The sequence below is a fragment of the Pseudopodoces humilis genome, chromosome 7 (genome assembly GCF_049639895.1).
Source record: "Pseudopodoces humilis isolate 2021_Gansu_Grassland_sample_001 chromosome 7, ASM4963989v1, whole genome shotgun sequence".
NCBI lineage: Eukaryota > Metazoa > Chordata > Aves > Passeriformes > Paridae > Pseudopodoces > Pseudopodoces humilis.
Window position 1 is genome coordinate 62,043,990 of NC_142206.1, and position 11,892 is coordinate 62,055,881.

At 48.2% G+C, this 11,892-nt stretch overlaps 1 long non-coding RNA gene across 1 annotated transcript; it reads right to left on the reverse strand.

Moving 5' to 3' along the window:
- Positions 1 to 7,903: 7,903 nt before the first annotated feature.
- Positions 7,904 to 11,648, reverse strand: LOC148184060 (uncharacterized). Its single transcript, XR_015772976.1, has 3 exons — positions 11,531 to 11,648; positions 10,913 to 11,036; positions 7,904 to 9,373 (listed from the first exon to the last, which is right to left on the reverse strand). It is a non-coding gene; the product is annotated as an uncharacterized LOC148184060 (long non-coding RNA).
- Positions 11,649 to 11,892: the final 244 nt, after the last annotated feature.

The following is an 11,892-nucleotide window of genomic DNA, read 5'->3' on the forward strand; positions in this document are numbered from 1 at the left end:
CCCCAAAAAAACTCCCACACTGCCCACAAATCCTTCCTGAGGGTTTGGCCGGGGTGGCTCCTGGCAGCGTGGACACTGGGATGGGAAAAGATGGAAAAAATGATGGAAAAAGATTGAAAAATATGGGAAAAGATGGGGAAAATTGGAAAAGATGGAAAAGGGTGGAAAAAGATGGGAAAAGATGATGGAAAATGATGGAAAAAGATGGAAAAAATGGGAAAAGATGACAGAAAAAAATGGGAAAATATGGAAAAGATGGAAGAGGATGGAAAAAGATGGAAGAGGATGGGAAAAGATGGAAAAAGATGGGAAAGGATGGGAGAAGGTGATGGAAAATGATGGATAAAGATTGAAAAAGATGTGAAAAATGGTAAAAATATGGAAAAAGATGATGGAAAATGATGGAAAAAGATGGAAAAAATGGAAGAGGATGGAAAAAGATGGAAAAAGATGATGGAAAAAGGTAATGGAAAAAGATGATGGAAAATGATGGAAAAAGATGACAGAAAAAGATGGGAAACGATGGAAAAGGATGGGAAAAGATGGGAAAAGATGATGGAAAATGATGGGAAAGGATGGAAAAAGATTGAAAAAGATGGAAAAAGATGATGGAAAATGATGGAAAAGGATGGAAAATGATGGAAAATGATGGAAAAGGATGGAAAAGGATGGAAAAGGATGGAAAATGATGGAAAAGGATGGAAAAAGATGGGAAAAGACGTCACCATTTCAGCACCACCTTTCTGTCACACAAGGACAAGAGTTTGCCCTGTTTTTGTAGCAGTTCTGTTGTAAATTCAAAGATGTTTCTTTCTTCACCAGACATTCCCTGAGCCACGTTCCCCACAGCTCAGCTCCTTATCCCGGACGGAATTCCTGCTGCTCCTGCTTCCTTAAACTGAAATTTAACAGTTCTGGGAGCTGAATCCCTGAATCCCTGAATCCCTGAATCCCTGAATCCCTGAATCCCTGAATCCCTGACTCACCTGGCACAGGTAAAACTCCAGCAAAAATCCTCAGCATTTTCCACAGCACCGGAGCAAGAATTCATCCCGTTCCTGTCCTGGTTAATGGGATTAAAGGATTGTGCGTCCCCAGGATCCATAAATAAACGTGCTGCTCCTGTGGGAATTGCATCCTGGGCTCCCTGGGGCAGGCAGAGACCTGGAGGATGTGCAGGGAATGAGCAGGGGTGGTTGTGCTTCCCTGGAGTGGAAAAAGAGAGCTCAGTGCAGCAAACCCAGCCCAGCTGAACCCTGAGGTGAGCTCTGGGAAGGCAGGAGGGAGCTGAGTTCCACACAGACCTTGTTTATATTTATTTATATTTATATTTATATTTACAGTTATAGTTATAGTTATATATTTATTTATTTTAATATTTATATTTATATCTATAGTTATATTTATATTTATATTTATAGTTATAGTTATAGTTATATATTTATTTATATTTATAATTATATATTTATTTATATATATTTATATTTTTATTTATATATTTTTATTTATATTTATAATATGTATATGTATATGTATATTTATTATATGTATATGTATATTCATATTTATATTTATATTTATATATTTATATTTATATGCATATTTCTATTTATTATTTTTATTTTTATTTTTATTTTTATATTATATATTTAATGTTTCTATTTATTATTTTTATCTAAATCAATGGGGTTTGGATTCTCAGAGTGAAACCCCAAACCAGGCTCTGTGCAAACGACTGAACTGCACTGGGCAGCCACTCCCACGTTCACTTCCACCGGTTTCCATTAAATGTCTCCAAGTTTTCCTTGGATTCCTGCTCAGGCCAGGAGCAGTCAGGTCTGGCTGACACCTCTGGAGTGTCCCAGTGTTCTCCCCGTGCCTCAGGGCTGGCAGGATCCTGGCAAAAAGAATTTAAATTGGAATTTGGGATCCCTGCCTGGGCATTCCCACAGCGCCCAGCCCTGCTCCCTGCAAGGCAGAATGGCTGAAAAAAGGAGGATACCATTGGATTTCAGGAAGTTTCCTGGTGTTTCTCACTGCAGGACCTTTCCAGTGCTTATAAACTGGACAAGGTTTACATTTTCTGTGCCAGGTCAGCCCAGGCTGATCCTCCTGGAACATTTTCCCCACAATCATCAGGCTGATTGCCATCCCTGGCAGTGCCCAGGGCCAGGCTGGACCCTGGGACAGTGGGAGCTGTCCCTGCCATGGCTGGGGTGGGATGGGAGGGATTTGAGGTCCTTTCCAACCCAAACCAGTCTGGGATCCTGGGATTCTACTTCTAAAAACAATTGCAGATAAAAAAATTGAGGGAAGGTGAAGGCAGGGTGGGTGTGGGACCTGCACACACTCAGGGTCTGCATTCCAGGGCTCTCCCAGCAATAAATTGGGAATTTCCTTGTGCCATTCCCAAAATCACTCCTATTTTCCAGGCAATATGGAAGAGAGAGATGCCTGGGAATGTCCATTTACAGCCTGGAGTTCTCACAGGCTTTTTATGATCCTTGTTTCATTGGGAGTTTTAGTGCCAGCCCAAATTAAATTCATTTTACAATATGTATTTATTTCTCAGCTTCTTAACAGAATAATTTGGAAACATCCCAGAGCCTTTAAACAACAAAACTGTTTTTCCTTTATGGCAAAAAAAATGTGTTTTTGCCTTTCTTTTCCCAGGGAGAGCAGCCAGCAAAGGCCCCCTTCCAGCTTGCACAAGGATGGATTTTTTTCCATACAAAACTTCAGCAGTTTAACACTTCCAAGCTGTCATTGTCACACCACAGTCAGTTAATTACATTTACAATTCCAGAAACATGGGTGGTAAAAATTGAATTCCAAGTAAAAGACTTTGTCTCCCAGACAGTGGGCAAATAAAACTTTGCTTATCTCGCTGTAATTTCATGATGCACAGCATGAGGTGGTGAAAAATCCCTCAATAATGTAACTTATCACTAACAGGGAGTGCTGAACTCTTTCTTCCTTTCATATTTCTCATTGGCAAGGCTGTGAAAGGCTCCAGCAGCTCCTCATTCCCTCTCCCCACACCACCAGCCAACCTGTGGCTCCTCTTCCCAAGCTGCTTCCCCATCCTACGTGTGCCAGTGATCTCCTCCAGGCACCCCAAGTGATTTGGGAAGGGAAAACACCCTGAGATGAGGGGAACATGAGGATGAAATGACCTCCTCGTCCTGCCAGATGTCACCGTGAGTAAAGAGCTCGAAGTGCCATCAATCCTGCAGGAGTTGGGGATTCCGTGGGGAAGGTTGGTTTTCCCTGCAGTTGGAAGGATTGGCAGGAGATCCTGTGGAAATTCACATCCTGTTTAGTTTGGAAAAGGTTCTGTTCCCTCAGGAGCAGCGCAGGGCCTGGCATGGCTCGGACAGCTCAACAAGGCACGACTCCAGAGCTGAGTGGAGATGCAAAAAGGCAGGGATTTGTCCTGGGATCGTTATCCCAGCCCAAGGAACATTTCCTGTCACACAGTGACGGCTCAGCCGCAGCTCTGGGGCACTGGGAACACACAAACAAAGCCAGGATCAAAGAGCAAAAATAAAAAATGGGATTCTTGGCTTGGGTTTACAGAGAGGACCAACACAGAAAGGCAGGAATCATCCCAAAGCCACTTGGGTTCTTGCTTTGGGTTCCTGCCCCTTACAGGGTGCACTGAGCATATCCCAAGCTGTCTGTCCACTCCCACAGAAACAGGGAATGGGCTCCAAGGTGCCACAGCTGCCCTGGGAGCAGTCACAGAACCACAGGGATGGTTTGGATTGGCAGAGAAGTGTCTGAGGGCAGGGCTGGGAGCAGCCTGGGACAGTGGGAGGTGTCCCAGAGTGGCACTGGGGGGGATTTAAGGTCATTTCCCAGCCCAAAGCATTCCAGGACCGTAAGGAATGGAAGTTATCCTCAGGAGGATCAGCAACACCCACCCAGTGTCAAACCCTGCCAGTGCACTGTGAGAGGAAATAAAAATCACCTCCTTGGCACTGCCCAGGTGAAGCAGTGCCTGGATCCCACATTTTGGGGCTGGCAGTGGGAAAAATGTCACATTTCTGCTTCCTCAGCTCTGCTCTCTGTGTTCCAGAGGAACCCTGCCAGTGGGAGCTGAGGTAAATACATCCCAGGGGTGACAGAGCAGTAATTCCAGTGAAAAGCACAGACCATGAAGCTGTAACGCTCTGAAATCCTTCACAGCTCTGGAGGAAAGGAGCTGCTTGCCCAATTTAACCCATCAACCCTGAGGAAAGAGACCTTACAAGGGCTGCTTTCCCTTCAGCAGGCAAACAGAGATTTGATCTGGCAGCATCTGTATCAATCAAGAGCTCATGCCCTGCTGTGGCCAGGAGAGATCAGCGGCAGGAACTCAAAGGGCAGCACCAGGCGAGGTGCGAGTGTCTGTGAGAAGGAAGGGCTCGGCTTTATTGCACCTGACACCTCGAGAGAATAAAAGCACTTAGCAAGGAGCACCATCCATCACTTCCTAACACAGAAACCTCCCCTTCTGCAGCCTCTGAAAGGCAAAAATGTCAGAGTGTCTTTTTAGACCTGGTGCTAATGCTTCAAAAAGAAGACAGAATATTCCAGTAATTTCCTAGTTAGTCTGTAATCCAAATTCTGCTCCTTCCCTTTTCTTGATTGGGAAAAATCCCTTTTCTTCATTGGCAAAGCTGATTTTCATCAAGTCCCAGACTGGTTTGGGATGGAAAGGATGTTAAATCCCACCCAGTGCCACCCCTGCCCTGGCAGGGACAGCTCCCACTGTCCCAGGCTGCTCCAGCCCCAATGTCCAGCCTGGCCTTGGGCACTGCCAGGGATCCAGGAACAGCCACAGCAAATCTGGGAATTCCAGCCCAGCCCCTCCCCACCCTCCCAGCCAGGAATTTATTCCTAATATCCCACCTAAACTCCTATTTTGTCAAATCACTCCAGCTCCCACAAACATCTCTTCCCAAGCTTCTTTAGCACCAGACCCTGGTGGAGGCCCCAGGATTCTCTCCTGAAGCACAGGGATCCCTGCAGGAACAGGGAAGGGGGATCAGGGACAGCACCACTGCAGTAACAGATTGTACAAATCCTGCATGAGGAATGCTGGAAGGGAACTGAATTCCTGAAAATTGAGGGTTCCAGGTGTCACCCCTCCTTCCCTAGGGAAATGTGCTGGGCAGCAGCCCCAGAGATCCCTCCCACATCCCACTGAGCTGCTCCTCATCCTCACGAGCATCTCCAAAGCCCACGCTGCCCTCCTGGACACCCCCAGCCCCCAGTGGTGGCACTGAGGGTGGCTGGAGCTGGTGGGCTCAGCTCTGGAATGAAGCCATCCAAAGGGACACGGGAGCCACACCATGGAGTAGCCATGGCAACCCACGGTGGCTCCCTGCTTCCCTCCTCTCCGCATCACCGCTTCCCTCTCAGCTGCTGGTTTTCCAGCCTCCTGGATAATTCCCAGGCCCAGCTGGGACACCAATGCTCTTGGAAAATAATTTTATTAACAGGCTTTTCTTCTTTTTGTCTTGAAAGTGCTCCAGTAAAATCAGATTTTATCAAAACAGGAGAGAGGTGATGGATAAAGATGTTACCAGTGCTGAGGCTCTGTGGATGGAAAGCTGGGATAGCCATAAAAGTGTGCAGTAAAAACTCCACAATAAATTCCAGCATAAATGGACTGATGAACTTCAGCCTCACAGGAGAAAGGGCAGATTTGGCTGCCCCCCACAGAGCTTTAATGGCTTATTTATTTGTTCATTACTATTTTTGCGGTATGTGAAGAAGAAAAGCAGGAAATGTATTTGAAATCAATAATAACGTGCACTCCCTGTAACCCTGCATGGAAGTTCTGCCAGGAGAAAATTGAATTTGGAATGTTGGAATCACTCAGGTTGGAAAAGCCCTTCAATGTCACCGAGTCCCAGCTGTGCCTGGTGCCCACCCTGTCCCCAGCGCTCCGAGTGCCACCTCCAGCAATTCCTGGGACACCTCCAGGGCTGGGCACTGCAAACCTCCCTGGGCACTTCCAAGGCCTGAGCGCCCTTTCCATGGGGAAATTCCTGCTGCTGTCCACCCTGAGCCTCCCCTGGCCCAGCCTGAGGCCGTTCCCTCTCCTCCTGTCCCTGTTCCCTGGCAGCAGAGCCCGACCCCCCCGGCTGTCCCCTCCTGCCAGGGACTTGTGCAGAGCCACAAGGGCCCCCTGAGCCTCCTTTGCTCCAGGCTCAGCCCCTTCCCAGCTCCCTCAGCAATTCTCCAGCCCCTTCCCAGCTCCCTCAGCAATTCTCCAGCCCCTTCCCAGCTCCCTCAGCAATTCTCCAGCCCCTTCCCAGCTCCCTCAGCAATTCTCCAGCCCCTTCCCAGCTCCCTCAGCAATTCTCCAGCCCCTTCCCAGCTCCCTCAGCTGCTCCTCCTCAAGTCCTGAACAGATCACGAATTCCCTTTGGGACCTTGTCAAACCTTCCCACTCTTTGTGACTTTAGGGGAGGAGAAGTCTGGAATTTCCTTAAATTCCAACAGGAAGGGAAAGGTTCACCTCTCCAGGCCAGAATCACCACCTTGGTGTCCCCGATGAGTTGGTGACTGAGACCTACACAGTTTGGGATAATCCATTACTGAGTTTCTCCTTGCAAACAGCAGAGCACCCTCGTGCCTCTGGAACCCCATAAATCCAAACCCCAAACACATCCACGTTGCCTCACGTCCCTGCTTCATGCACAGTAACCCTCTGTGCCCAAGAACCCTTCCATGCAGCCAGTTTAAAAGCCTTGTTTGCAGGGAATTCTTGCAGGAATCTGAACGTGTTCCCTCTCCTTTCCCTTGGAATTAGTATGCCATTGTGAGGATCAAGGCCATTTGCAGGAATATAAAATATTCAATTAATAAGGCTCTGGAATATTTAATCATGACATTGAAATGCTAAGGAGTGCATTAACATTTATTATTCCCTATAAAGGATGGATCTCCAGCTCTGTGCCTGTTCCAGAACAGCCCTGTGGAGGCTCCAGGTGGGGTTTTGGGCTCCTTCCTAAACCGATGCTAAAAGGCAGCATTAATGCAGATTAGGCTAAATCTCATCACCACTGGAGTAACACTCCAGGAGAGAATGAAATTACCAGCTCTTGCTCTAAAGAACAGACAGGAACTTTGTTTTCCCATTTCCAGTTAGCAGGGACTCACACAGGGAGTCTTTCCAGCAGTGGCTTAGGCCTTGGTGAAGAAAATCCAGACAGGAAAAGCAGAGGGCTCTGCCTTAAGCACTGTCCCATTTTACACCATTTTAGCTCAGGGCTTGCTCAGATGCACGAGTTTGATCTATTTGTTATTTCTGAGGTGATTTCTCTTCCATGAATGGAAACACTGCAATTTCACTGCTGGGAAATGACCACCAGAGAAAGAATCCTCTTTAAAACAGCCTGAGTTATGAGCCAGAGGAGTTTTTTATTTCCTTTGTTACTTCTGCATGACTTCTTGCCAAATCTCGGCACTGGGAGAACATCTCACCTTGCAGGGAAATAATGTCAGCCTCTGGTGGTTTAACCCCAGCTCCTCACTCATTATCCTCATCCTGAACCCAAATCACTATCCCAGCTCCTGGGAAGGAATTGAACTCTGTCCCAGCCCAAACCAGGACTCTCCATCATCACAATGTGCTGTGTATTAATAACAGGCATAAAAAAATCTGTGTTTTAAAAAATCAGCCTTGCAACCAATGGAGATCAGAGGGATCACTTCGCAAAAACACTCAAAAGAAAAGTTACAGAGATGAGTAAAAATGCAACTTTACTAATAAGGGAAAGGACAACAAGGATGTTTTAAAAGAATAACAGGAAATTATTGTAATAGCTTGAATCTGTTATTGGGAATCAATACAGTAACTCTTAGAGAATGGTAAAACAAATATTTATCTTTTGTGCTTGTAAAGATGCTGAGGGGAATATTCATTTTTGGTGATAGTAACTAAATATTTTCATTCAATCACCATTTAAATAAGATTATTAACTGACCACAACCTGAGCTTATCACAGACAACTTTCAGAAAACTTGTGAGCAGCCCCCAAAAGCTCCAGAAGGTTTAATGGGACAGACCAACACGAGGCAGCCTGCTAATGAGGGAGCTTGGCTGGCAGATTAATTACCAGGATGGTGATTAGAAAAACTATACCTGAATGCCCCACAGAAATATCCCAAGCCAGAATTGTAATTAATAACCAAACTGGAAATTCTCATTCTGAGGCAATGCAGGGGAAGATGCTCCCCAGGAGGACAGGGAATACCTCCTGCTCCTGTGCAGGCACAGCTCCAAATCCCAAAATCTGGGAGAAACTGGTCCAGAAGCAGTGCCTGGCTCAGTGCTTCCAGCTGGGACAGGCTGGGATTGCTCTGGGAAAGGAGAGAATCAGTGGGGTAAAGGAACCAGGAGTGTGTGGACACTGAAACAAGAAAGCAGCAGCCAAGCACTGCAGGGAATGTTAAGGAATTCACTCCAGGAAATAAGAGGTGAGATAAAAATGAGCTCAGGTTATGACAAGTGTGGGGCAGGACTGAGGGCAGTGCTCAGGAGCCCTCGGGGTACAAGCTCCTAAGGAAGGTGCTCCTCACTCCAGCTGGAAACTCAGAAAGCAAAACCACTCCAGGTAGGAGGGAAGGAAGGCAGAGTTTTCTCACTGAGGTGACAGCCACCAGAACAGCTGCCTAAGAGCTGGGGCTGGTTCCTTTTCAAATCAGAAATCACTCACAGAACCCCAGAATATCCTGAGCTGGGACCCCCAGGGATCATCCCAGACCCCCCAACAATCCCAGCCTGGGCATCCCTGGCAGCGCTGCCCAAACGCTCCTGGAGCTCCGGCAGCCTCGGGGCCGTGCCCATTCCCTGGGGAGCTTTTCCAGAGCTCATTCCACCCTCTGGGGGAAGAGCCTTCCCTGATCTCCAGCCTGACCCCATCCCTGGCCCAGCTCCAGCTGCTCCCTGGCTCCTGTCCCTGGCAAAGTCATTTCTGTGCCCCACGTGGCAGTAAAACCCAGCCAAAACGCTCCTGTGGTGCGGGATCCGCGAGCAGGGGAGCAGCCACAGCTTTCCCAGGGAATCATCGAGGGAATGCTCGGCTCACCTGTGCCCCACACCGTCCCTTCCCGCTCCTGTTCCCGAGCATCCCGGGCTGCCGTGGGTAACCATGGACAGCGGCACGGAGCGTGCGGGAAGGCGGCTCCTGCCACCTGCTGGGGACAGCGCTCCTCTCCCACCGCACCTCCGAGCTTTTCCTTCCCTCTGGAATGCTGGGCAGCTTCTCTCGGGATGCAGAAATGTTCCTTCACAAGGGGAACCCCAGCCCGGGCACAGCCGCTCATTATTCATTGTTTTCTTCATTATTTTTCTGCTATCCCTAAAGCACGGCTGAAAACAGAAATAATCCTGAACCAGAGGAGGAAAAGAAGAAATATGAATAAAACACCCCAAGTGCAGTGTGGGGTGTTCTGTCAGTCCAAGATACAATAAAATCCAGCAGGAATTTGCAGCAGGAAAAGGTTTCCTTAGGTTTAATGAAGATTATTCTGTATTTCTGCATTTCAAAGCCACTAATAAACCAAGCCTGTATATGTATAAATATATGAAATACAAGTATTTTCTTCCAGCTGCCCCAAACAAAAGAAGCATTAGTGTTTTGCTTCCAGACATGCAATTAATTGATTTAAGGCCTTTCCAGTAACTGCTGATATCCACGTGGATAAATCCAAATAAAATCCACTTTTCTCCTTTTAAACCCACAGCACAAGCAGCTGATGAGGCTGAGAAGTCACTTTAGAGGCCTTGAGCTAAATTTGCATTTATTGTCTCCAGGTGCACCTGCTCTGCCCCAGAGCCACCCACAGTTGCTGGGCCAACCACACTCAACAAAAATCAAATTAACTCTTTTATCCTCAACAGCTTTTCCCACTCTGGGTTAGTCTTTCTTCTCTGAGTAATGGACCTGATCTCTTCCTTTGTGGAACAAACAGCAAACAAGCTTAAAAATGATTCAATAAATGCTACTTATTAAAAGAGAGTATTTCTGCCAGAGAGGAAATTTAGGCAGGATGTTGGGAATTGGGAATTGCTGGCTGGGCTGGAATTGCCAGAGCAGCTGTGGCTGCCCCTGGATCCCTGGCAGTGCCCAAGGCCAGGCTGGACATTGGGGCTGGAGCAGCCTGGGACAGTGGGAGCTGTCCCTGACATGGCAAGGCTGGAAATGGGATTTAAGGTCCCTTCCCACCCAAACCATTCTGGGATTCCATTTGGGAAGCTCCAATGGCATCTGGTAACACAAACAAGATGGGACCTGCTCAGCCATGCTAACAAATCCTAGGAATTCTAACAAAACTTCCATGAATTCCACAGCTCCCCAAATTACACCCACAAATTTCACACACACATTTGTTCCTGGAAAGAAGGAATTTCCCCTCGACTTCCTGGGGATTCTATTTTGTTCCTGAAAGGAAGCACAATGGTGGCTTCTGCAAGTAACTGGAGCAGAGCAGAACGAATTTTCTTTGCTTTTGATGATTTAGGCAAAAGCTGAGCAGCTGAGGAGTTAAGAAACTATGGGAACACTAAGATGTAATTAAATATAAGGAGTAAATTATGGCTTGAGTGGGGTTTTTTGTGGTTTTTAAGGACAAATAAACCAAATGAAGCTGTGCCATCTGTATGAAGTCACTACATCAGAAACCACAATGAGACCTTGAACTGATGTAACACCTGAACACAGCAGATCCTTGTTATCCCTGTTGTAACTTTCCCATGTTCTCCTTCCCTGTTTCAGACACAGGAAGGAATCTGCCAGCCCCATTCCTTCCCTGGAAGGCTCCAGCAGGACCAGCACAGGAGTTAAGGACAGAAATCCAGAGCCTGCTTCTGTTTTCTGAGCAGCTCATGGCCCCCTCCCCTGGCACTCACCTGCCTCTGATGCTCACACTGCATCCCTGTGTTCCTTCTCCTGAGGTTTTGGAAATCTGGGAAGCAGCAAGCACAGCTCCCAGTCTGCCCTATTAACTGGGCTCCTAATTAGCACATGCATCTCCTGTAATGAATCCAAAGTCTTTCATTACTGTAACAACCTGCGAGGTAGCAAACAGGAACCCGAAATAACAACTTGTTTTTTAACGCAGCTGTTTATTATTAACAGGCACACACTGAAGTCATTCCTGACCCAGAGCTGAGTTTCTAACCCACCTGCTGGGCCTAATTTAGGAATCAGACACACCTGATCCCACTGCGGCTGCTTGTTAGCACGGAGAGCCAGGCTGCTGGGTACACCTACGATTGCAATTTATTGTTTATTTTTTATGCATTGTACAAGTAACTTCCCCTGTTTCCCACCTGAACTATGAACCCCTACTACAGAATCTTCCAGCCAGGACAGACCAGAGCCTGCCGGGCCGCCAGAACTCCAACTAAATCCGCTATTTATCAGTTAATAGCGTGCATTTATGGCGCTTTTCACAGCCCCGCACACTCACTCCGGCCAGGACACCGCTCAGCCGTGTTCAGCCCCTCACAGCTCTCATTGTTCACCTGCGGCGGCTCCTTCGAGCCCGTCCGGCCGCGCTCGGGGCTGGGGCAGCCGGGCTCTGCCGCCTTGGCCCGGGCTCTGCCTCGGCCCGGGCTCCTCACGCCCGCCTGCCCAAGGCCGCAGTAAGCCCCTGGGCAGGCCCCTGGAGCTCCCAGGGCTCTTTATGAGCTCCAGCCTTTCCGGCGGAGCCCTTCCCTGGCCCACCCCGGTCTCGCCTCAGCCCTCCCCGGTCCCGCCTCAGCCCCGCCCCGGTCTCGCCTCATCCCGCCCCGGTCCCGCCTCAGCCCGGCTCCGCTTCAGCCCGCCCCGGTCTCGCCTCATCCCGCCCCGGCCCTGCCTCAGCCCGGCTCCGCTTCAGCCCGCC